Here is a 26,836-nt window from a genome sequence, read left to right as displayed (position 1 = left end):
TGTACATTAAATAAATTGATCTAATGTGTACTGCCATGGTTACCTGACAGATTGTTAAACAGTCTGTACAGTTAGGCTCGCTAAAAATATTCACAGTTGTGCCCGTGTCTATCCCAATAATACGATACATACATCAGCTCTCACTTACAACTGTAAGTGAGAGCTGATGTATGTAAAATCTAAAAATCAATCCAGATCCTATTTCTCTTCTTAAGACTGTCAAACACTCCTAGGTTACATTGAACTTCTGCAGCCAAACAGGCAATGGATTTCTTATAGTGTTTCCTACTTTTAAACAGCTCTCCAGGACTCTACTGTAGGAGTTTTGGAAGCAGGGAAGTAGCATTAACATAGTGCCTTATCACATTGCCATATAACACACCAAAACATTTCACATACAATGAACTATCGTTATCAAGGTGAACACAACAGCCATTTGCACACAGCAACTTCCACAAACAACAAAAGGATAGATGATCTGTTTGTTTATTTTTGGTGCGGCTGATTGAGGGGATGTTAGTCAGGACAATGGGACAACTTGCTACTATTGTTCAAAAAGTCCAAGAGATATTTAACATCCATTTCAATGGTGGATAGGGCCTCAGTTTTATGTCTCATTTAAAACATGGCACCTCCAACAGTGCAACACTCCCTTGGTACTGCACTGCACTATTTGCATACGTGAAGCCCTGAAGTAGGGCTTGAAACCACAATCTTCTGAGTTGAGTTGAATTGACACAAAGTATACCTACATAACAAGGCAGACAGCAAACCCTGTACTGTAGTCTTCTAGTCATGATGTGGAGATGCCGGTGATGGACTGGGGTTGACAATTGTAAACAATTTTACAACACCAAGTTATAGTCCAGCAATTTTATTTTGAATTCACAAGCTTTCGGAGGCTTCCTCCTTCCTCAGGTAAATGTTGAAGGAAGGAGGAAGCCTCCGAAAGCTTGTGAATTTAAAATAAAATTGCTGGACTATAACTTGGTGTTGTAAAATTGTTTACAATTGTAGTCTTCTAGTTAGAGTAGCAATATTTGGTTTCATAGGTCCTTTCGAACCTCAGGTGCAGCCATTCCTGCTTTGATATTCTAGCTTTTACAAGAGTCGAGGTTATACCACAAGGAGAAGCAATGAAGTTCAAACGCACCCTGTCTTTAATAAGGCCAAACTCTTCACTTAACTTTAATTTCCCTTGTCCAGCAGTAGTCCAGAATTGCCCAAGAAATCAGCTTAATTTGAGCAAAGAAGCTGCTTCCGTTCTCTTCTTCTAGACTTACATTCCAAGCTTCTTACCCCAATCTTCCTCTCTGATTAGGAAATAACTATTTTATCTTGTAGCCAAAACAGTAGAGTATAAGTAGGAAAAAGTGATACATAAACTATATAGTGTTCTGATCAAACCCACACCTTGAGTGCAGCGCCTAGTTCCGGTCACTAAGATACAACAAACACTGGAGCCCTGGAGACAGTGCAGAGACGCACCACAACACTGATCCCCAGCATCAGAGGTCTGAGCTATGAGAAAAGACTGGAGAAACTTGGGTTTTTCAGCATTCACGAGATGACAGAGATGACCATCTAGCAGTACAGAAGATAGTGAGCAGTGTAGAATAGGTAAATCTGGAGACTTCTGCTGACATCACAACCTGTACACATGATTTTCAAAAGGTCTTCCAAACTCTTAGGATTTTTAGGGGGAAATTGCCAGCATCCAGAGTTTTGACAGCAAGCACTCTGCCTTTCCTGCCTGGTATGCAATGTGCCAGTAGCTCAGCAGAAAGGTGGCTTGCTTATTTTCTCCATACCAACTCTTGCCATCCTGTACCACAGGAATTCTCTCCACCCCTCTCCCAAATCAGCATATACATTGACCTAACCAGATGGAACAACCAGCCGATATCACTCTTGAAATGAACACAGTATAGATTCTCTCCCACCTCCTCTACCTACTTCACATGCTGCTATTAAGGAACCAGCCCAAGTTTTCCACAACTTGAACAGTTGCATCTCCAAGTTCCTTTGGGTGGAGAAAAGGCCACAAATACACCTCAAAAGCCTCCAGCTTCCTAAACAAGAGCGAGGACTCAATCTTCTAAATTTCAGATACTACTGTTGGGCAGCTAGGATCCAATTGATTGTGGCCTGATCCCTTCCCCTGCCAACATAACCCAAGGCTGGGAATGGAAGCCAGGATGTCTCCCCCTAACACCCCTACAATTCATACACTCTCAGGAGAGATCAGAGTGCCATAAGAACTTAACTGTCACTATAATTCAGCCAGGAATCAGATAGGTGCTTCCTTAAAGATCTCAAGGGGTCCAATATGGAAGAATGGGGAGCTTCCAAAAGGACTTACTTCAGTTGGAGGCAGAACCTGGCGTGAGAAAAGGATTACTACATTACGCCAGCTCTTCCACAAGGGCCAGATATGGCCATCCACCAGCTATCAAACGAATTTGACTTTATCCAACATGATGAACACCACTATCTCCAGATGAAGCATCAACTGAGAGGATAGCCTTATCAGGAAAGGCTGAACAGGCTGGCATTCTGTTCTCTGGAAAAGAGAAGGCTAAAGGGTGACCTGACAGAGATCATTAAGATAATGAAAGGGTTTGATAAGTTAGACGTAGAGAAAATGTTACCACTTGTGGGGGAGTCCAAAAATAGAGGTCATAAATATAAAATAAAGAGTCACTAATAAATCCAATAGGGAATTCAGGATAAAATTCTTTACCCAAAGAGTGGTAAGAATGTGGAACTCGCAACCACAAGGAGTAGTTGAGGCAAATAGCATAGATGCATTTGAGGGGAAGCTAGATAAACACATGAGGGAGAAAGGAATAGAAAGTATGCTGATAGGGTGAGATGAAGTAGAGGGGGAGGAGGCTCGTATGGAGCATAAAGGCCGGCATAGACAAGTTGGGCTGAATGGCCTGTTTCTGTGTTGTAGTTTTGATGTAACTCCAGAACCCTGTGGAGACTTCAATATGAGCTATACCTCAATAGCCTCATGCAGAAGTATCTCCTGTGTGTGATTAAGGATGGAACTGAAAGCTTAAAGGATGCCTGGGAAATGACTTAGGCCAATGGTGAAGGAATGACAAAATGTGTGGAGTCAGATCCTAAGCTCCACACTTTCAGTAAAATGCATGAAGTTCAATTCAAAAACTATGCATGGCGCACACAGCACCCTACACGTACTCTGCAAATTCCATCCCTCCATTCCAAACAACTCCTGAAGGGGTGCATCCTCCTGCACGTACTCTGGTCATGCCCCTCATCCAGCCATTCTGGACAACATTCTGGGAGATCACTTTAGTGACAGATCTCATAATCCAGCTCAGTGCTCATTGGGCCTGCACCTTGGAGAGAAAGGATCTCCGCAACAAAATTATATGAGCGACAGGATGATGCATTCTCCCTCGGTGACAGAATGCGGCCTCACAAGGCTGAAACACATGTCGGACATCTGACGATCAGAATAAGCAATATTTGGCCTCCACCTGGAGCTAGGAAAATACCAGGCAGTCTGGGGTCTATTCTTGGAGACCCATTCAACATAATTATCCACTCAATACAGCAACCACCCACTGGCCATGAGGGGCACCAACCCCAACCAACATGACTACCAGCATGCAGGACTGTTTCCCCACCGTCCCCAAGCCCAACCAACCACAAAACTTTGGGCCAAAGAAGTTGTTTCAGGGCCCCGACTTTTAATGCTTCCAAAGTGGGCAGCCTGATGGAATACATTCTTCCTGCAAGCAATGTGCAGTCAGGACGCACAGCAACTCCATAAACTATGTATGGAAATGTGCACATAAAATGTGCACAAATTGTACATCTAAATATACATTGGCTTCATAAAATGTGTGCCTGAATGCACCCTTAATCATACAATGGTTTCATAGAATGTGTGTGTAATATACACATATGCATAAAAGCTTCATAAAATATATGTATGAATGTAAACATGTGCAAGACCCTCATAAAATATGAATGTACTTCTTGAGAAACCAATTTAAAAAGGTGAATCCAGAACTCAACTTTAAATTAGTAGGATAAGGAGCACAGGTTCAAACTAGAGAAAGACTCATTTAGGATGATGAGGAAATACATTTTCACACAGGGTTGTTGACACATGAAATGGATTTCAAGGTATGGTGGTGGAGGCAAAAACTCTGGAATTAAGAAACAGCTGGATGTGGGCAATGTAGATTATTTTTCCCTGGGGGTGCCAAATAGCCTTCCTCACCCATTTCTATCTGATGACTTAGCATGTAGAAAAAGAACCAGTTGGGTATCAGCTTGGTTCAGTGGCTAGCACCATCACCTTGGAAGCAGATCCCATGCACTACGTGAAGAATAATAGAGTGCTCTCCAGGCCTAACCAACATAACTATGCAAAAAATAGATTAATTGTTCATTCATCTCGTTTTTGATTTGTGGGATCTTTCTACATTTGCTGACATTAGAGAGTGATTATACTTCAAAAGTTGAAAGTTTTGAAGCAGTTTGAGGCATCCTGAGGAAATAATGAATTGCAAGTTCTGTTTATTTTTAATTTTTATTGGTTTTAATGTGAGTGCCATGCTCCCTTTACCCTAAAACCTAGGTGCCTGACTGGCCAATTTTCTCCAGTAAGTGGGATGACCTGGATTATAATTGGTTCCATCTATGGGGCTATTTTCAATCCTTCATAGAATTCCCAGGGATAGTAGGGATTTCCTTCTTTCTGCTGCCTCCAACAGGCATAGAGTCTGACCTAAATTCAGATAATGAAGGCATTTCCGTGTTCCCACAGATGAGCTATGAATCCCAAAAATCACATACTATGGACACCTTCCCTCACAGTCAAGATTTGCCAGACAACAATCATTCCCTTTTTCTTTGTATTCACAAAAGGTGAAAAACATTAGTGGAAAGGAATTTTACACTTTGGCACACAAGCACTCCCACAGGGAGAATAACATTTACTATACTATGCTCAATGACATGCTTTAATTACATAGAATTTACAGTGCAGAAACAGACCATTCGGTCCAACTGGTCTATGCCGTCATTTATGCTCCACACGAGCCTCCTCTAATGCTATAACATATCCTTCTATTCCTTTCTCCCTCGTGTTTATCCAGCTTCCCCTTAAATGCATCTATGTTAGTCGCCTCAACTACTCCTTGTGGTAGCAAGTTCCACATTCTAACCACTCTCTGGGTAAAGAAGTTTCTCCTGAATTCCCTATTGGATTTATTTTAGACAATCTTTTATTTATTGCTCCTAGTTTTGGTCTTCTCTACGTCACAAACCCAGAAGAGCACTTCTAGTTCCCATCCAATAGTCCTCAGAGTCTCTCTGTGCAAAAGTGCCAGTACTCACTCTCTGCCCCAAATTTTATTCAAAACCCAGGTGCCAGTTCCATACAAAGTTTCCCCACCAATATAGTCAATTAATTTAGAAAGTCCTCAGTTAGTTTCCTTAATGTTTGTTCCCATGAAATAGCTGTTCTTACCCTCCTGGGTAGAAGAAGCTGCAGGAGAGGAAGTGTTGCAGAAGTAACTAAGGGTAGGTAGAGTCCAGTGAGTTTTGTGTGATAAGTGCTGAGGGTTAAGAACCTGTTGCAAATAGGACCCAAGTTTGCAAATGGCGTGGGGAGAATTGTTGGATTTTAAAGGGGTTAGGAAAAACAGAGTTTTTAGAATTAGAACTGCTGGAAAACATTTTCCATTAAAAAAGTGTCATTTCAGTGTTGGCAGCTTCTGAGCAAGACCTAATGAAAAAGGTAGGAGATGAAAGGCATAAGATTTATTGTGGGTAGGTTTTGGTGCTGATTTATTTGGTAGCAATAGACCTGTATTGGGCAGAATCTACTACCAGTCACATAATCGAGATGCAAGCTCCTGGACTATGTGGTGTTATTTGCACTGTGATATTGCCATATTCTGTGGGTACTAGTGACAATGGCATTGGCAAAGGTTGATGAAAAATTTCAATGGTCAGCTGCTGTAAGGGGTGGGTTCTGATGTTAACTGCCAAGGAGCTAATATTGAGGCAATTCGTGATTTTGGCATGTTGGGCAGTCACGAAGCGGCATTGGGTGACTCTGGCATCGCCATAGCTGAGTCAGCTGTACGTTGTGGAAATATGCTGCCATACCCAAGACATTCAAGATGGTAGCACTGTTGGACTCCAGCATTGGTGGTGAGTTGTGGACTGTGTGAAATAGCAATGGATGAGCTTGGGAGTGATTGCAGGCAAGAAGAAAATGTGAACCCAAAAAAAAAAATCACATTGGATGGGCTCTGATGTTGTTCATTTGGTGCATCATTTCACAATGTCACGACATGGTAAGGTATGGGCTTTTTCATACATGCTACTAAATTCCTGATCTCAGCTATGTTGCTGTAGGAAAACACACACTAAAAGCCATGCCTTTTCTTAAATTGAGCAGAGATAGCACACAAATTGGAAGCTTCTTACACCCAGATGGATCTTACTGGCTAAGATTGAGAAATTGAACACTTTTGTGGAAGACGAGGATAGGTGGGCATTGTACAGTTTTCTGTTGCATGGCCTGGAGGTATAGAGAGTAATCTGCAAGTTCACTTTTGAGTGAGGTCTGAGATGAGGTTACTCTACTTAAATGATGCAATAGTTAACCCTGTTCATAGTATTTGACTATGAAAAAGGTGACTTATCAGCTAAAAAAAAGTGATGGTAACCTCAACTTTGAGGAGGTTTACAGAGCCCACTTATTTCACTTCTGGTCACGGTCAGGGTCCTGTCCACGCTCTCTATTGTTTTCTCATTTTTACCATTTGCTCCACATCTCGGTGGCTTTCTGTGCCTCAAGATCAAAGTCGATTGTTAGAAGTGGACACAAGATTCATCATGCCCGCTCCATCCAAAGTCCATGGGTGATTATTCAAATCAAGGGCTTGTTCTCCCATCAATAACTGTTGATCTCCTACTTTAAAGGAAAACTAGGCTCCTTCCCTGAAAAAGTGTGAAGCAGTGCTATTAGAATCTCGCTAAAATCTCTAGTCCCAGTTCACATGGGACGCTGATCCAACTTCTTTTAAAAGTCAACTGACCCAAACAAACTCCCTTCTCTTGAAATCTGTTTGACATGTCCAATATCCTTTCTTTAACCTTGCTCAAGGCTTGTGAATTTTGTGCTGGTGTCCCTTGATCCTGTGCCAAATGTCTTCCAGCATTTTGAAATCCTGTATAACGTCTCCCCTCAGTTTTCTTTTTGCTAGCGAAAATAAGTTTAGTTACCTGAACCTTTCTTCTTAACTTATATTCTTGCTGATTGAAGCTGAAAGGTTTCCTCCAAGGACTGACTGATTTGCTCATCTCTTACAGTAGCTTGTGGGAGGTGAGAGATTGTTGGTTCTCAGTTCTGCAATAAAGAAGCTGTACCTATGGAACTCCAGGTCAGAGAGGAAACCAGGGTTAAGATACCAACATCAGGATGGAGTGAAGTTTAGCTAGGGTAACCCAAAGGGAAATTGGGGAATGGTCTAAGATGTCAGTTGGCTTTATGTTGCAGCTTATAACTTGAGACAAGACAGATTGCTTCAGGAAGAAGTCAATCTTAGAATACGTTTTGAGTGCAGTTGAGTAGTGGGGTACATACACTGATTGTAGTGTGTACTGGTCACTGAGATTGCTAGGGTTGTATGCCATGAGCAACCAGTGTCAACTGGGAGCCTGTCCCATTGGAGGTAGAGATTATGACTGAGATTTTCTACTTCTGCACTCCCCAGCCCACAATTTTCCACTCATCAAATTGAAATGGCAGCTGCTCCTAGCCTATGATATTCTAAGAAAATCCCAGCCTCGGTCTCCACTATTCTTTGCACTAAACCCCCACCCACACATCAAAAGGCAGTTTTACCCTCTTAGCAGTTAGAAATACTACACTGGAAGATTACTGCGGTATGTTCAACTCAAAGAATGGGACAAATCTAACCCAGTCAATTACCTGCCAATTATCAGTGAAGTAATGGAATGAGTCTTCAATTATGCCACCAAGTGACACCGACTCACCGGTGTTCAATTTTGGTTCTGCCAGCACCACGCAGTTCCAGCCCTCATCACAACTTTGATCCAGACAAGGACACAAGAGTTGAATGCCAGTGGAAAAGTAAGAGTAGCTCCCCTTGACATCAAGGCACCATTCAACCAATTAGGGTACCAAGGAGCCCTAGCAAAACCGTTAGTGGAAAAACCCTTAGTGGTTGGAGTCATACTTGACACAAAGGAAGGTGGTTGTGGTTAGCAAAGGCCAATCAACGCAAAATCACTGTCGGATCCTCAGCCCAGCCATCTTCAGCTGTTTCATCATTGACTTTCCCCCAATCATACGGTTGGAGTGGGGCTTTTTGTTGACAATTCCACAATGCTCAGCAACATTTACAACTCCTCTGATAATTAAACAGCTCATGTCATTCTTCAGTAGGGCCAAGATTACACCCAGGCTTAGGCTGGCAAGTAATATTGTGCCACATAAAAGTGCCAGGTAATGGCCATCTCCAATAAGAGAAAGTCCAGCCACCTCTCCTTGACCTTCAACAGCACCACCATCATCATCTTCCTGGGGGGTCACAAGTGATTAGAAGCTTAGTAATATCAACACCACGGCTACAAGAGAAGGACAGAGGGTGTGTATTCCAGAACGAGTGGTTCACTTCCTGACCCCTCAAAACCTCTCCAATGTGATGGACTCCTTACCATCTACCTGGACAGGTGCAGTCACAACAACACTCAAGAACCTTAACAGCATCCAGCACACGTCAGTTCGCCCCTGCCACTGGACTGAACAGCTACTGCCTCCACCACCAGTACACTGTGGCTGTAGTATGTACTTTCCATAGGATGCACTGCAGCAACTCACCAAGGTTACCTGGGGTAACACAGAGGGTAGATGAGGGCAATGCAGTTGATGTGGTGTATATGGACTTTCGAAAGGCGTTTGATAAAGTACCGCACGATAGGCTTGTCATCAAGATTGCGGCCCATGGAATAAAGGGGGTAGTAGCAACATGGATACAGAATTGGCTAGGGGACAGGAAACAGAGAGTATTGGTGAACGGTTGCTTTTTGGACTGGAGGGAGGTGTACAGTGGTGTTCCCCAGGGTTGGTGCTGGGACCACTGCTTTTCTTGACATAATGACTTGGACTTGGTTGTACAAGGCACAATTTCAAAATCTGAAGATGACACAAAACTTGGAAGGGTAGTAAACAGTGAGGAGGATAGTGATAGACTTCAAGAGGATATAGATAGGCTGGTGGCATGGGTGAACACGTGGCAGATGAAATTTAATGCAGAAAAATGTGATGAGATACATTTCGGTAGGAAGAACGAGGACAGGCAATATAAACTAGAGGGCACAACTCTAAAAAGGGGTATAGGAACAGAGAGATCTGGGGATATACGTACACAAATCATTGAAGGTGGCACGGCAGGTTGAGAAAGTGGTTAAAAAAAGCATACGGGATCCTGGGCTTTATAAATAGAGGCACAGAGTACAAAAGTAAGGAAGTTATGATGAACCTTTATAAAACACTGGTTCGGCCACAACTGGAGTATTGTGTCCAGTTCTGGGCACTGCATTTTAGGAAAGATGCGAAGGCCTTAGAGAGGGTGCAGAAGAGATTTACTAGAATGATTCCAGGGATGAGAGACTTTAGTTACGTGGATAGACTGGAGAAGCTGGGGTAGTTCTCCTTGGAACAGAGAAGGTTGCGAGGAGATTTGATAGAGGTATTCAAAATCATGAAGGGTCTGGACAGAGTAGATAGAGAGAAACCGTTCCCATTGGCAGAAGGGTCAAGAACCAGAGGGCATAGATTTAAGGTGATTGGCAAAGGAACCAAAGGTTAGGATCTGGAATGCACTGCCCGAGGTGGTGGAGGCAGATTCAATCATGGCCTTTAAAATGAAACTGGATAAGTACTTGAAAGTAAAAAATTTACAGGGCTACAGAGACAGGGCATGGAAGTGGGGCTAGCTGGATTGCTCTTGCATAGAGCCGGTGGGGACTCGATGGCCCGAATGGTCTCCTTCCATGCTGTAACCTTTCTATGATTCCAACAGCACCTCTAACCCCTGTGACCTCTACCACCCGGAAGGGTACGAATACCAATGTTAGGAACGACGTCACCTCCAAGGCCCCTTCCAAGTCACACACGACCCTGACATTGACATACATCATTGTTCCTTCATCATTACTGGATCAATATCATAACACCATTATGGAGCACCATCACATGGACTGCTGCAGTTCAAGGAGACGTCCCACCATCACCTCTCAGGGCAATTAGGGATGTGCAATAAATGCCAGCCTTGCCAGTGTTGCCCATATCCCAAGAACAAATTCACACCAATGCTACAGCTGTAGTGTAAATGGAACCTGAAACGGAATCATGGCCCAACCCAACACTGAAGCAAAGACTCCCTGAAGAAGGCAGTCTTGTTCCACTTTCCTTCGCGGTCAGCTCAAGCCTAGGCTCCACATTTGCACTGAACAAGTTCGTATCAGTACAAATTGGAAACCAAACAGACACTAAACATAGTGTAAACGCACCCAAAGAGACCTCTAAATTTCCTGCCTGCACTATTCAAAGACCTCTGTGGAATTGCTATTATACAAATAAGTTAGAGATGGAAGATGATGTCAAAAGTTAATACCTTTTAGAGAAATAAATGATGATTAACTACAGACTTCACTGTGCCCAATTACTTCAGTTTACTGGACATGATGAAGGTGAAGTGAATCATTCTGCCTATTTAAATCAAAATTAATAATCTAATCTGTTCCTGTAGGCTACAATGTTATTTTCCCTCATTTTAGGGTATTGGAAGATTCCTTTTAAGTAAATCAGTCAAGCCCAGCTGATAAAGGTTATTGCTCTATTATACCTTCTCATTTTAAAATAACAGTGCGCCTAACAGCACTCACTGTTATTAAAGGCGAAATCAAAGAGCAAGTTCCCGCGACCGCAAACGGGCAGTCGAGCGTGGAAATCCGGAAATTGTTCTTCCTGATTCGCTGGCGATGAGAGAATTCCGGGGATTGACAATGCACCAGTTGGCTCTCCATTGAAATCAATGGAGAAATCATAGAATCATAGAAGTTTACAACATGGAAACAGGCCCTTCGGCCCAACATGTCCATGTCGCCCAGTTTATACCACTAAGCTAGTCCCAGTTGCCTGCACTTGGCCCATATCCCTCTATACCCATCTTACCCATGTAACTGTCCAAATGCATTTTAAAAGACAAAATTGTACCCGCCTCTACTACTGCCTCTGGCAGCTCGTTCCAGACACTCACCACCCTTTGAGTGAAAAAATTGCCCCTCTGGACCCTTTTGTATCTCTCCCCTCTCACCTTAAATCTATGCCCCCTCGTTATAGATTCCCCTACCTTTGGGAAAAGATTTTGACTATCTACCTTATCTATGCCCCTCATTATTTTATAGACTTCTATAAGATCACCCCTAAACCTCCTACTCTCCAGGGAAAAAAGTCTCAGTCTATCCAACCTCTCCCTATAAGTCAAACCACCAAGTCCCGGGTAGCATCCTAGTAAATCTTTTCTGCACTCTTTCTATAATAGGTTGACCAGAACTGTACACAGTATTCCAAGTGTGGCCTTACTAATGTCTTGTACAACTTCAACAAGACATCCCAACTCCTGTATTCAATGTTCTGACCAATGAAACCAAGCATGCTGAATGCCTTCTTCACCACCCTATCCACCTGTGACTCCACTTTCAAGGAGCTATGAACCTGTACTCCTAGATCTCTTTGTTCTATAACTCTCCCCAACGTCCTACCATTAACGGAGTAGGTCCTGGCCCGATTCGATCTACCAAAATGCATCACCTCACATTTATCTAAATTAAACTCCATCTGCCATTCATCGGCCCACTGGCCCAATTTATCAAGATCCCGTTGCAATCCTAGATAACCTTCTTCACTGTCCACAATGCCACCAATCTTGGTGTCATCTGCAAACTTACTAACCATGCCTCCTAAATTCTCATCCAAATCATTAATATAAATAACAAATAACAGCGGACCCAGCACCGATCCCTGAGGCACACCGCTGGTCACAGGCATCCAGTTTGAAAAACAACCCTCTACAACCACCCTCTGTCTTCTGTCGTCAAGCCAATTTTGTATCCAATTGGCTACCTCACCTTGGATCCCGTGAGATTTAACCTTATGTAACAACCTACCATGCGGTACCTTGTCAAAGGCTTTGCTAAAGTCCATGTAGACCACGTATACTGCACAGCCCTCATCTATCTTCTTGGTTACCCCTTCAAAAAACTCAATCAAATTTTATATCCATGCTGATACTGCTCCTTTAACCCCATGGGCTTCAATTTTGCTAAAAAGCCTATTATGTAGTATTTTATCCTTTTATCCTCTAGCCTTTTGAAAGTTCATATACACAACATCAACCCTCTCCGTTACTTCATCAAAGAACTCGAACAAGTTACTATGGGAGAACCTTCACCACACAGACTGCAGCGGTTCAAGGCAGCAGCTCACCACCACCTTCTCAAGGGCAATTGGGGATGGGCAATAAATGCTGGCCTTGCCAGCGACGCCCACATCCCATGAATGAATAAAAAGCCAATAAAAGGTCAGTGAGGACAACAGCTGATGACCAATCGGGAGGATTGGAGACCTGCAAGGTGAGGGTTGCTGTAATCAAGTGTGGAAGTGACAAATGAACATTCAAGGGTTAATTTGTCACTTCCACACAACGGTAAGTGGACTGACGTTTAGATGGAGGCAGGTTAGGTTTCAAAGATGATCATCTTAATGGTGGAAAGGATACGGGGTCAGAAACTCACTTAGGAGTTGACCAGGATGCTCAGGTTACAAACAGTCTGCTTCAGCTTGAGGCAATGGTTGAGGAGGGAGATGTAGTGTTGAGGGAGCAGAATGTGTGTCAGGGACCATTGATAAAGGCTTCAGATGTCATATGACAGAAGTCAGGTTGATAACACAAGTGAGAACCAGGCAGAATATAGAAAGTTCAGAGGGAAAGTGAAAAATGAAATAAGCGAGGCAAAGAGAGAATATGAGAATAGACTGGCAGCCAACATAAAAGGGAATCCAAAAGTCTTCTACAGGCATGTAATCAGTAAACAGGTAGCAAAGAGGAGGGATGGGGCCGATTAAGGACCATAAAGGAGATCTACTCATGGAGGCAGAGGGGATGGCCGAGGTACTAAATGAGTACTTTGCATCTGACTTTACCAAGGAAGAAGATGCTGCCAGAGTTTCAGTAAAGTTATAGTTGAGATACTGGATGGGCTAAAAATTGATAGAGGTACTAAAAAGACTAGCTGTACTTAAAGTAGATAAGTCCCCCACTCTGGATGGGATGCATCTTACGTTCCTGAGGGAAGCAAGGGTGGAAATTGCGGTGATACTGGCCATAATCTTCCAAACATCCATAGATACGGGGGTGGTGCCAGAGGACTGGAGAATTGCAAATGTTACACCTTTGTTCAAAAAAGGGTGCAAGGGTAAACCCAGCAACTCTCGGCCAGTCAGTTTAACCTCAGTGGTGGGGAAGCTTTTAGAAACGATAATCCGGGACAAAATTAACAGTCACTTGGACGAGTGTGGATTGATTAGGGAAAGCCAGTACGGATTTGTTAAAGGATTCATGTTTAACTAACTTGATAGAGTTGTTCGATGAGGTAACAGAGAGGGTAGATGAGGGCAATGTAGTTGATGTGGTGTAAATGGACTTTCAAAAGGCGTTTGATAAAGTGCCACACTGTAGGCTTATGAACAAGAATGCTGCCCATGGAATAAAGGGGACAGTAGCAACATGGATACAGAATTGCCCAAGGGACAGGAAAGAGTAGTGGTGAACAATTGTTTTTCAGACTGGAAGGTGTAGTACAGTGGTGTTCCCCAGGGGTCAGTGCTGGGACCACTGCTTTTCTTGATATATATTAATGACTTGGACTTGGGTGTACAGGCACAATTTCAAAATTTGCAGATGACACAAAACTTGGAAGGGTAGTAAACAGTGAGGAGGATAGTGATAGACTTCAAGAGGATATAGACAGGCTGGTGACATGGGCAGACACCCGGCAGATGAAATTTAAAGCAGAAAAATGCGAAGTGATACATATCAGTTGGAAGAATGAGGAGAGGTAATATAAACTACAGGACACAATTCTGAAAGGGGTACAGGAACAGAGAGATCTGGGGGTATATGTGCACAAATCGTTGAAGGTGGCAGGGCAGGTTGAGAAAGTGGTTAAAAAAGCATACAGGATCCTGGGCTTTATAAATAGAGGCATACAAAAGTATGGAAGTCATGATGAACTTTTATAAAACACTGGTTTGACCACAACTGGAGTACTGTGTCCAGTTCTGAGCACCGCACTTTAGGAAAGATGTGAACGCCTTGGAGAGGGTGCAGAAGAGATTTACTAGAATGATTCCAGGGATGAAGGGCCTTAGTTACGTGGATAGACTGGTGAAGGTGGGGTTGTTCTTCTTGGAAGAGAGACAGTTGCGAGGAGATTTGATAGAGATATTCAAAATCACGAAGGTTCTGGACAGAGTAGATAGAGAGAAACTGTTCCCATTGGCAGAAGGGTCAAGAACCGGAGGGCATAGATTTTAAATGATTGGCAAAGGAGCCAAAGGTGACGTGAGAAAAACCTTTTTTTAAAAAAAAGTGAGTGGTTAGGATCTGGAATGCACTGTCCGAGGGAATGGAGGAGGCAGATTCGATTATGGCCTTCAAAAAGGGAACTGGCTAAGTACTTGAAAGGAAAAAATTTGCAGGGCTATGGGGAAAGGGCGGGAGAGTGGGACTAGCTGGATTGCTCTTTCATAGAGCTGGCACGGACTCGATGGGCCGAATGGCATCCTTCCATGCTGTAACCCTTCTATGGTTCTTTGATTCAGTCTTCTCAATATTTAGCTGGAGAAAGTTAAGATTCATCTAAGACTTGATGTTGGAGACAGTCGAAGGGGCAAGAAAACAGGGTGTCATCAGTGATCAGCTGACCCCACGTCTATGGATCTCATCAACAAGCGGCAGCATGTAGCCAAGGAAGAGGCCAAGGATAGGTTCTTCAGAGACTCTGGAGATGATGATGGTGGGGAGCCGGATGGGAAAAGAGGCCGGTGCTAGAGATGGTCTGGCTACAATCAGATAGTTAAGAATAGACCAAGCGAAGGCAATGTCAGGGAGCTGGATAACAAAGGAGAACTGTTGGAGAGGATGGTGTGGTTGACCATGTGGAAAGCTGCAGAGATCAAGGTGTCATTAGCAACATAATGATCATTTTCATCTCTGCAACTATAAACATGCACACCGCAGTTTTATTTTTGTAGCAACAGTAAGGGTTCAATTAATTATTGCTAAGTAGTTTTTAATTCGTAGAGAATATTGTCTAATGACATAAAATTGCAGTGACAATAGAACACACAAAACGATTCCCAATCTACAACTCCAAGCCTAGAAGATTGTTGAGATGGTCATTGTGAGATATTTTACAATTCTTACTAAAGTTACCTAGCTGCACAGAACAGTGCATTACTGCAGAATATCTTCCCAAAAGGTTTCAGCTTTATTTACGGTACCACTCAATGTGATAATGTATAGCCTTGAACTGCACAACATGGACGCATTTCTTAAATGAACACACAATACAAGTTTTCAAAATGCATAAATTTGTGAGTGAAGGCAATATCCAGGCTGTACTGCTGTACACCTGCGCACTAGAAGTAGCCGCTCCCCTGTTTCAGTCCAGTTGTCACTGTCATCTACCCTACAATGAGGAAAATTGCAGTTATCTCATATCAACCAAATACTGCACCATCAGCCTCCCCCAAAAAGTAGTCATGAGTCCTCAATAACGCCATGAAACGACACCTACTCAGAAATACTTGCTCACTCACCTATCTCGTCACCTGTCCCAATATCTCTTTACATGGCTCGGTGTCAAATTTTGTTTGATAACGTTCCTGCGAAGCACCTTGGGACATTTTATTACGTTAAAGGAACTATATAAATGCAAGTTGTTGTTGTTCCTACCAAAATGCATCACTTCACACTTCTCTGCGTTAAACTGCATCTGCTATCGGTCTATATGTCTGCTACTATGCTCACTGTTTACTACATTTCCGAGTTTCGTGTCATCTGCAAACTTTGAAATTACGCCATGCATACTCAAGTCCAGGTCATTAATATATATCAAAAAGAGCAGTGGTCCTAAAACCGACCCCTTTGAGACACCACTGTATACTTCCTTCCAGTCTAAAAAACCCTTCACCACTACTCACTGCTTTCTGTCCCTTAACTAATTTTATATCCATGCTGATACTGCTCCTTTAACCCCATGGGCTTCAATTTTGCTAAAAAGCCTATTATGTAGTATTTTATCCTTTTATCCTCTAGCCTTTTGAAAGTTCATATACACAACATCAACCCTCTCCGTTACTTCATCAAAGAACTCGAACAAGTTACTAAAACACGATTTTGCTTTAACAAATCCGTGCTGACTGTCATTTATTAACCCACACGTTTCCAAGTGACTATTAATTATTGTCTCTAAAAGTCTCGCCACCACTGACATTTGGCTGACTGGCCTGTAATTACCGGGTTTATCCCTCTCCCCTTTTTTGAACAGGGGTGTAATATCCTCTGGCACCGCATCCATGTCTAAGGAGGATTGGAAGATTGTGGCCAGAGCCTCTGCTATCTCCACTTTTAACTTCCTTCAGCAACCTAAGATGCATCCCATATGGACCAGGTGACTTTTCTATTTTGAGCACTACCAATCTTTTAAGTACCTCCACTTTATTTTTAATCATATAAAATATCACTACTACCTCCTCTTTTACTGCAACATTGGCAGCATCCTCCTCCCTAGTGAAGATGGATGCAAGGTATTCATTTAGTACTTCAGCCTCCACAAGATCTTCTTTTCGGTCCCTCATCGGCCCCACCTTTCCTTTGACAACCCACTTACTATTTATATGTTTATAAAAGACTTCTGGGTTCCCTTTTATGTTACTCACTAATCTATTCTCATTTCCTTTTTCCAGTTCTCCTTTGTACTTTCTGTATTCAGCTTTGTTCTCTACAGTCTGACATTTATCATAAACCTCCTTTTTCTGTTTCATTTTAATCTCTATATCTTTAGTCATCCAGGGAGCTCTACCTTTGGATGCCCTTCCTTTCCCCCTCGTGGGTCACTTCAGTGCAGTACTAAAGGAGTTTTGTACTGTCGGAGGATCTGTCTTTCAGATGAGATGTTAATTGATGCCCTGTCTGCCTGCTCAGGAGGACATAAAAGATGTCATGATGCTAGTCACAGAAGAGCAGCGAGTTCTCCTAGTGTCCTGATCAACATCCCTCCCTCAACCAACACCACCAAAAACACGATTAACTGATAATTCATCTCATTTGCTGTTTGCGAGACCATGCACACAAATTGGCTGTTGTGTTCGCCCTCATTAACAGGGATAACATTTCACAAGTAATTCATAGACTGTGAAGCACTTTTAATACATAATATAAGAGAAAAAACAACGATTTTTTTTTAAACACACAGGAAAGTCTAAATCCACCAACTTATTGGTCTTCAATAATAAAATTACACATAGCAATCTAGAAAACTAGCAAAAGCTGACCAACAACTTCAAGAAAGCCTCCCCACCCCCAAAAAATCTGAACTCACAACAGCCCTGACTGAATACAAGCAAGCTGTATTTTAACATGCTTCTTGACTAGTAATAGATGATAGTCGATATCTGAATGGCGCTTACAATACGCATAATTACCGTCTAAGGAGTTTATCGTTACCTTTCTGTACTCGAATCTCCGCTCCCTGGGACAGACACTTACACACGATGAAATCTAAAAACCTGCTGCTTCTAGACGAGAACTTTCACCGAGCTGTAGATTTTCCTGGATCCGGAGCGCAGAAACACGTGTCAGTTCTTACTACCGGCTGCATCGAACGCGGAACTTACAATTAACGGCGGCGAGGACCAAACGTCCACAAATCGGGCTATATCTCTGGCCGGCGTAAATAGACAACCCAACGCCGGGGGTTCAATCAGCAGGATCAGATTTACTCATCCCGGCAAAGGAGAGTACAAGCGTGGTGCTGTTCCACAGACACACTCAAGTAAGGAAGGAGGAAGAGGATTGCATCAGTCTATCTCACTTTACATATTCCGAAAAACTCACGCGCGCAATTTGGCAGAACAAAAATCCATCTCATAACGGGGGGGGGGGGGAATCATATTAAACGCCCATTCGGTATATGCAAGAATTAAATGAGTCTTTAAAATATCCCTTTCCGGTTTTTTTTTTGGGGGGGGGTCGGGGAACAAAACAAATAAAAAAGCATTTAGCAAATGTAAAAGGAGCGTTGCAAGCACAAGACGTGCGGGTGCAGGCGCAGGCCCGGGTCTGACACACCCGGAGATGTTCCAATTTAGAACGTTGAGACATCGTCATTCCTGACACAACGTTCCACTGCAGCCGCAGACTGTCCCGGAGAGTTTCCATCGCCACCACTCACCTCATAAAGCCAATCCGTGCCCAGGGAACAGCAAGCGGCGGCGGCGATAGCAAAACCCCAGCTGCCTGCAGACGGAGAAAGAGTCAAATCTAAAAATAAATGTAAATTCTCCAATCCCGCGCTGTCTCTCTCTCTCTCTCTCTGAACTCGCATGCCAGAAGAGCTTCCAGGTGTACTTCTTATCGTTACAGCTTTCCCCGACCTATTTTTTAAAAAAACTACGTGTTAACCCAAACGCTTTATTCCTCCATCCTTGCAGCAAAGGATTGGAGGGGCTAATATTCCAATTAGGAAGGCCGAGCAGAAAAGGCAGGCAACGAGCGGAGTGGCAATCCTTAAAGGCACAAACAACATCCATTCATCCTCCTCGCTTGCATTTCAAAACAAGATATTACAGCATAACAGCTGGCCCTTGTATAACCAGACGGCGGCAATATCCGAGCGCTGCATATTTGTATCAACGCACTATATTGGAATATCGACCAACTCACTGCCCGGCACTGTTTTGGTTATGGGTAGTTCAAATGGGGATTGCTATCTAAATTCTACTTTTCAGCAATTTTGAACAAATATTTTCATATAGGAAAAAGGTTACTGAATATTCTTCTTTTAAAACACCAATCTGATTTACCAGAGTCTCAGCAAGCACAGCAGGAGAACTTTAGAAAGGACAGGCGTTGGCAAAACACCTACCAAGCCTTTATGTCAATTGTTTTCCCTGTTTTGCCCAAACCCCGCACGGTAAGGTAAAGTGCCGCGTTCAGGTAAAGTTCCATGTAAATTTTGGAAAAATTCTATTTGAATTCGTAATTTTTTTTTTTAAAGTCATAAGTAAAGGCTATTTTTTTCCCAGTGATTTTGTCACCTTTTAAAGGTTAAAACTATCCGTGCAGTTAACTTCTAGGGGGAAATCGCGAGAATGGCTTATCCAAGCCTATTCACATACCTGGTCTTGTCAGCGGAGCAAAAGTTCCTATGGTGTCAAATGTAGCCCTTTTTATACCATTTTCTACATCCTGCTGCATGCAACCCAAGTTCTTTGAACAGATAGCTAGACAGGTATAAGAGGCCTCAAATAAAAACAGAAAATGCTGGAAACACTCAGCAAGTCAGGCAGCATCTGTGGAGAAAGAAATAGAGCTCCAGAAATCACACAGAACAGCTCCTGCAAATTAATTTAACAAATATATTTACTGCAAACTCTATTGCGTGATTTTGAACTTTAAAAAAATTGTGTGCTATCAACCCAGCCTCTGAGCAATGTGTGTTGATAGGCATGGAACAGTCTGTGAGAGTAGGAGACACTCCCAAAAATCTGTCAGGAAGAGAAGGCACGCCCACAGGCAGACAGGTATTCATTTAAAGTTAGTATTCTGTATATCATTGTAAATAAAAAATCAACATTTTTTAATAAAAAAACCAAAGAAATAATTGAATTAAATTAAAGTAAAAGAAAAATTTTAATTAAAATTTTTTTTTTTCAATGACCAAAAACTATTAAAATGAGTAATATGAGTCTCCACGTTTTTAAAAGTTAATTTTTGGTTGCTTGACGGTCATTAAGACTAACCACACTTTTAAAACTTTGTTTAGACCTGGTATTTTTAAGGGTACCTGCTTGGTGGCGTAACTAGTTACTTTCCAGCTGGGCAGATAAGCAAGTTGCCATTTTTTCAGTGATTTCAATGATTGCAGCGTGCAATGGCCCTTTAATTCAAAGCTGTCAAATCAACGGTGAACCAATAGGAGCAAGTTCACAATTTCTGCGTTTTAGTGAACATGTGCAAATGCGAGAAATTGCTCCTTCAATTCGCAACTAAAAACAGAGAGCGTTGTTGAGCTCCTCTGTTATTTCGGGAGCAATTTCTGGCCCAACGTTCCAGTTCAATGATCTTTCATCAGAACTGGAAGAAGTGAAAGATTTAGCAGTTTTTGAGCAAGGACAGTGCCAAGCGGAGGGGAGGAAAGAACAAAAGAGAAGATCTGTGTTAGGGTGGAGGGCAGGAGTGATTACATGACAAAAAGGGACGATGGTGCAAGGCGAGGAGGGTGGTAATGGAGAGGGAGAGACAAAAGATGGGTCTAGAGGAGCTGTAAATGGCAGAACCATTATCAGCCCTTGCTGAACGAAAAAAATGGGAGCAGTGGTTATGATCTGAAATCAATGTTGAGTCTGGAGGCTGTAAAATGCCTAATTGAAAGATGAGGTGCTGTTCCTCGAGCTTCCATTGAGCTTCATTGAAACAGTGTAGGAGGCCGAGGACAGAGAGGTCAGAGTGGGAGTGGGACGGAGAATTAAAATGGCAAGCGACCAGAAGGTCAGGGTCATGCTTGCGGACTGAGCGGAGGTGTTCAGCAAAAGTGATCACCCAATCTGGGTTTGGTCTCCCCAATGTAGAGACCGCATCGTGAGCAGCAAATACAGTGTACTAAATTGAAACAAGTGAACCGCTGTTTCACCTGGAAGGAGTGTTTGGGGCCCTGGACGGTGGGAAGGGAGGAGGTGAAAGGGCAGGTGTTGTATTTCCTGCACTCTCACGGGAAGGTGCCGTGGGGAGGAGGGTGAGTGTTGAGGATGATGGAAGAGTGGACCAGGGCGTCGCGGAGGGAACGGTCCCTTCAGAATGCTGAAAGTGGAGGGGAGGGGAGGATGTGTTTGGTAGCGGCATCACGCTGAGGGTGGCAGAAATGGCAGAAGATGATACTTTGAATGTGGAGATGGTGGGGTGGAAGGTGAGGACAAGGGGTCCCTATCATGGTTTTGGGAGGGAGGGGAAGGGGTGAGGGCAGAATTGCGGGAAATGGGACGGACACAGTCGAGGGCTCTGTCAACTACAATGGAGGTGAATCCTTGGTTGAAGAAAAAGGAAGACATATCGGAAGCACTGGTGTGAAAGGTGGCATCGTTAGAACAGATGCAACGGAGACGGAGAAACTGGGAGAAAGGAATAGAGCCCTTAGAAAGCAGAGTGGGAGGAAGTGTAATCAAGGTAGCTGTGGGAGTCGGTGGGCTTATAGTAGATATTGGTTGACAGCCTATCCCCAGAAATGGAGATCGAGAAGTCAAGGAAGGGCAGAGTTGGACCATGTGAAGGTGAGGGAAGGGTGGAAATTGGAAGCAAAGTTAATGAAATTTTCCAGTTCGGGGGCCCGATACAGTCACCATTGTATCGGGCCCCCTTCCCACCATGCAGGGCCCCAAACACTCTTTTCCAGGTGAAACAACAATTTACTTGTATTTCTTTCAATTTAGTATACTGTATTCGCTGCTCACGATGCGGTCTCCTCTACATTGGGGAGACCAAATGCGGATTGGGTGATCACTTTGCTGAACACTTCCGCTCAGTCCGCAAGCGTGACCCTGACCTGCTAGTCACTTGCCATTTTAATTCCCCTCCCTACTCCCACTCTGACCTTTCTGTCCTCGGCCTCTTACCCTGTTCCAATGAAGCTCAACGGAAGCTCAAGGAACAGCACCTCATCTTTCTATTAGGCACTTTACAACCTTCCAGACTCAATATTGATTTCAATAACTTCAGATCAGAACCACTGCTCCCATTTATTTTCAGTCAGCAGGTGCTGGTATTGGTTCTGCTGTTGCCATTTACAGCTCCTCTGGACCCGTCTTTTGTCTCTTTACTTGTCCCATTACCATCCCCCTTACCTTGCACCATCATCCCTTATGTCATTTAATCACTCCTGCCCTCCACCCTATCACAGACCTTCCCTTTTGTTCTATCCTCCCCTCCCCTTTCCCTGGCTCTGTACTTGCTTAAAAACTTTAAATCTTTCACTTCTTCCAGTTCTGACAAAAGGTCACCGACCTGAAACTTTAACTCTGTTTCTTTCTCCACAGATGCTGCCTGACTTACTGAGTATTTCCAGCATTTTCTGTTTTTATTTCAGATTTCCAGCATCTGCAGTATTTTGATTTTCATACCATACTATTATTTCTTGTCATTGCTTTTCCTGAGCCATAGCTTTGTTGTACAAAACCTTTGATGTAAGCTCTATAGCAACTTATTGCCTTTTATGTTGCAGTAATCGCCTCTGTTACACTAACCCTGCTGTGATCAAACACCTGTGTTTTGAAAGCCGATGTGTTTTAATCCTAATAACCCTTTAAGCTCAATTTTATCCACCTAGCTTATTTATTTAATAATCTATACGTCCCTATCCGTAAAGTACAATGTCTTCAGCCCTGAAACTCATCTCCTTCAATGCTACCAGCATCATTGAGGGGAAAAGACAGGATTTGCTAGAACACAGTTTAAACCAATTCTGTCTACATTACTATTCTTTCTTTGTTGGAAATAAAAGTAAGGTAAAAACTTATCTATATTCTTACCATTGAACCATGGAACCATAGAAAAGATACAGCACAGAAGGGGGCCATTTGGCCCATTGTGTCCGCGCCGGTTCGAAGAACAATCAGGTGCCCATTCTAATCCCACCTTCCGGCACCTGATCCATTGTCCTGCAGCTTACAGCACTTTAGGTGCAGGTCCAGGTACTTTTTAAAAGAGTTGAGGGTCCTTGCCTCTATCACAAATTCAGGCAGTGAATTCCATACACCCACCACCCTCTGGGTAAAAAAGCTTTTCCTCATGTCCCCTCTAATCCTTCCGCCAATCAGCTTAAATCTATGTCCTCTAGTTCTTGAACTCTCCGCTAGGGGAAACAGGTACTTCCTGTCCACTCTATCTGGGCCCCTCATAATTTTGTACACCTCAATCAAGTCTCCCCTCAGCCTCCTTTGCTCCAAGGAAAACAACCCCAGCTTATCCAATCTCTCCTCGTAGCTGCAATTTTCAAGCCTTAGCAACATTCTTGTAAATCTTCTCTGCACTCTCTCCAGAGCAATTACGTCCTTCCTGTAATGTGGTGACCAGAACTGCGCACAATACTCCAGCTGTGGCCTTACCAGCGTTTTATACAGTTCCATCATTACATCCCTGCTTTTGTATTCTATACCTCGGCTAATAACGGAGAGCATTCCGTATGCCTTCTTCACAACCTTATCTACCTGTACTGCCACCTTCAGGGACCTGTGCACGTGCACTCCAAGTTCTCTCACTTCCTCTACCCCTCTCAATATATTCCCGTTTACTGCGTATTCCCTTTTACTGTTTTCCCTCCCTAAGTGCATTACCTCACACTTCTCCGGGTTGAACTCCATTTGCCACTTTTCTGCCCACTCCACCAACCCATTGATATCTTCTTGGAGTCTACAGCTATCCTCTTCACTATCAACTACACGGCCAATTTTTGTGTCATCTGTAAATTTGCCAATCATGCCCCCTACATTCAAATCCAAATCTTTAATATATACCACAAACAGCAAGGGACCCAACACTGAGCCCTGTGGCACACCACTGGAAATGGGTTTCCATTCGCAAAGACATCCATTGGCTTTTACCCTTTGTTTCCTGTCACTGAGCCAATTTTGGATCCAATTCGCCACATTTCCCTGTATACATGGGCTTTTACCTTTCTGATCAGTCTGCCATGTGGGACCTTGTCAAATGCCTTACTAAAATCCATGGAGACAACATCCACTACACTACCCTCATCAATCCTCCTTGTCACTTCTTCAAAGAATTCAATCAGATTTGTAAGGCATGACCTTCCCTGAACAAATCCATGCTGACTATCCCTGACTAAACCATGCCTTTCCAAATGACAGTTTACTCTATCTCTCAGTATTGATTCTAATAGTTTGCCCACCACTGAGGTAAGACTGACCGGCCTATAATTGTTCGGCCTTTCCCTCGTACCCTTTTTAAACAATGGTACTACGTTTGCAGTTTTCCAGTCCTCCGGTACCTCCCCTGTATCTAGTGAGGATTGGAAAATGATCCTCAGAGCATCCGTTATTTCCTCCCTGGCTTCCTTCAGTAGCCTAGGAAACAATCCATCCGGCCCTGGTGACTTATCAACTTTCAAGGATTCCAGTCCCTCTAGTACTTCCTCTCTCGTTATGTTTACCTTATCCAATATTTCACACCTCTCCTCTTTAACTACTACGTCCATATCAGCCCTTTCCTTTGTGAATACGGAGACAAAATATTCATTTAAAACCCTACCCACATCCTCTGCTTCTACACATAAGTTACCCTTATCATCCCTGATAGGTCCCACCTTTTCCTTAGCTATCCTCTTGTTCTTAATGTACTGATAAAACATCTTTGGGTTTTCTTTAATCTTACTAGCTAATATTTTTTCATGCCCTCTCTTTGCTTTCCTTATTTCCTTTTTTACGTCATCCCTGTACTTTCTATACTCCTCTAGGCTTTCTGCAGTATTTAGTTTTCTGTGACAGTCGTAAGCTTTCTTTTTCTGCTTTATCTTGCCCCGTATACTTCTAGACAACCAGGGGGCTCTAAATTTGGCAGTGCCACCCTTTTTCTTTGAGGGGACGTGTCTGCATTGTATCCGTAGAATTTCACTTTTTAGTGCCTCCCACTGGCTTGCCACTGATTTCTCCTCAAGTAGTTGTGTCCAGTCCACTTCTGCCAAATCACCTCTTAGTTCTGTAAAATTAGCCTTCCCCCAATTTAAAATGTTTACTCCTGATTTAACTCTGTCCTTTTCCATAATAATGCTAAAACTAACTGAATTGTGATCACTATCCCCAATATGGTCATCCACTGTCACGTCACCCACTTGCCCATCTTCATTTCCCAGGACTAAATCTAGAATTGCATCCCCTCTTGTTGGGCTTGTCACGTACTGGCTAAAAAAGTTCTCCTGGACACCGATCAAGAATTTTGCACCCTCTGTGCCCCTCACCCTGTTTGAATCCCAGTTGATGTTAGGGTAGTTAAAGTCCCCTACTATTATTGCCCTCTTATTTTTGCACTCAGAAATTTGCCTACATATTTGTTCTTCTATCTCCCTTTCGCTATTCGAGGGTCTATAGTACACTCATAGTAGTGTGACTGCCCCTTTTTAATTTCTTAGCTCAACCCATATGGCCTCGATTGATGATCGATTTAGCATGTCATCCCTTCTCACAACTGTAATTGATTCTTTAACCAATAATGTTACCCCCCCTCCTTTTTTATCACCCACTCTATCCTGCCTGAAAACTCTATATCCAGGGATACTGAGCTGCCAATTATCCCCCTCTTTAAGCCAGGTTTCCGTTATAGCAATGATATCATGCTGCCTTGTGTCTATCTGTGCCCTTAGCTCATCTGCTTTGTTTGTAATACTCCTTGCATTGAAGTATATACCCTTTAACCCCGTCAAATTCCTGCGCTGAACACTATTTAACCTGTGCTTCTTTTGCCTTTCTGAGTCGCTAACTACGTCATTAACTGCTTTTCTACTTCCTGTCTCCTGGTTTGAATTTGTCCTATCTGTACCTGCCCTTTGGTTCCCATCCCCCTGCCATACTAGTTTAAACCCTCCCCAACAGAACTAGCAAATGCCCCCGTGAGGATATTGGTCCCGGTTCTGGGTGCAACCCGTCCAGCTTGTACAGGTCCTGCCTTTCCCAGAATCGGTCCCAATGCCTCAGGAATTTAAATCCCTCCCTCCTACACCATCTCTCAAGCCACACATTCATCTGGTCTATTCTCCTATTTCTGCTCTCACTAGCACGTGGCACTGGGAGTAATCCTGAGATTACTACCTTAGAGGTCCTGCTTTTTAATTTATTTCCTAACTCCCTATATTCTGCTTGCAGGACCTCATCCCTTTATTTTACCGATGTCGTTGGTACCGATATGGACAACGACCTCTGGCTGTTCACCCTCCCCCTTCAGAATGTCCGGCAGCCGCTCCGTGACATCCTTGACACTAGCATCAGGGAGGCAACATACTGTTGACCGGAAGTCACCGGTTAACGGTTTTAGCTTAGTACACAAAGGAAGAGTCAATTCTCTCTTAATTCTCAATTCGCTTTATTAACGTTATTAGATCATGTACATACCGCTTATACGTCTAGTTAGATATAGGCATGTAGTTTACAGCAGGTTATACAGGTTTATACTCAAACTAGGATTTAAACGCACACCCACTAGGTTTTCCTGACAGCACTCCCAGAGTGGTCCCAGAATAGAAAGGATATTATATTACCCGGAAAGGAGAGACGCTGCTGGCCAGGCAATTCTCCCTCTTACTCCCGACGTCGTCTCCACGTCCCCGACGCAGTCTTTACGTCCCTGACGTAAGGTATTCACTTCCACGAGGGTTAGTCTCCAGAGTCTCCTTCACA

At 43.2% G+C, this 26,836-nt stretch overlaps 1 protein-coding gene across 2 annotated transcripts in view; it reads right to left on the bottom strand.

Annotated features, from left to right (window-relative positions):
• si:dkeyp-120h9.1 (Y+L amino acid transporter 2-like) overlaps positions 1-18,970 on the bottom strand; it is a 95,321-nt gene extending 76,351 nt beyond the window's left edge. The window contains exon 1 of one of the 2 annotated variants that reach the window (XM_068001683.1): positions 18,613-18,970. The gene's annotated coding sequence lies outside the window, so the exon portion shown is untranslated. Of the gene's footprint in view, positions 1-17,885; positions 18,252-18,612 lie in introns of those variants that run through there. The other variant, XM_068001682.1, reaches the window with a different exon arrangement.
• Between the last annotated feature and the right edge of the window lie 7,866 nt (positions 18,971-26,836).

Source organism: Heptranchias perlo, chromosome 2 (genome assembly GCF_035084215.1).
Source record: "Heptranchias perlo isolate sHepPer1 chromosome 2, sHepPer1.hap1, whole genome shotgun sequence".
NCBI classification, from domain to species: Eukaryota; Metazoa; Chordata; class Chondrichthyes; order Hexanchiformes; family Hexanchidae; genus Heptranchias; species Heptranchias perlo.
The sequence above is the reverse complement of the archived record's forward strand: the minus strand, read 5'-3'. Positions and strand labels throughout refer to the sequence as shown.